Source organism: Ceratina calcarata, unplaced genomic scaffold (genome assembly GCF_001652005.2).
Source record: "Ceratina calcarata isolate Rehan_Ccalc_2016 unplaced genomic scaffold, ASM165200v1 scaffold20770, whole genome shotgun sequence".
NCBI lineage: Eukaryota > Metazoa > Arthropoda > Insecta > Hymenoptera > Apidae > Ceratina > Ceratina calcarata.
In genome coordinates, this window is record NW_017142428.1 from 1 (window position 1) to 326 (window position 326).

The following is a 326-nucleotide window of genomic DNA, read 5'->3' on the forward strand; positions in this document are numbered from 1 at the left end:
ATATATATTTAATAAAGAGCACCATATTGCTTGTTGTTATAATGTAAAAGTAGCGAAAATCATGCGTATGTTACAAAAACAATACTTCATACCATTTGCATAGCTTCTTCGTATATTTCTAAAACAGTTTTCCTCAGTTAAGAATACATTTTTTAAATATAGTTGACAAGACTGTTCTTTTTTCTAAACCATTTTTTGTAGCAAAGTAAGAAGCATCTCGCACCTTTCTTTCACCTAAAAAAATATTATTTAGATCGACTAGATTAAAACATACATAAACTAATATAAAACTCACTTGATCAACTGTACGGTCTATAGTTCTACTG

General features: G+C 27.9%; 1 long non-coding RNA gene across 1 annotated transcript; it reads right to left on the bottom strand.

The window, feature by feature from the left end:
* Positions 1-89: 89 nt before the first annotated feature.
* Positions 90-326, bottom strand: LOC113463955 (uncharacterized). Its single transcript, XR_003388794.1, has 2 exons — positions 296-326; positions 90-234 (listed from the first exon to the last, which is right to left on the bottom strand). It is a non-coding gene; the product is annotated as an uncharacterized LOC113463955 (long non-coding RNA).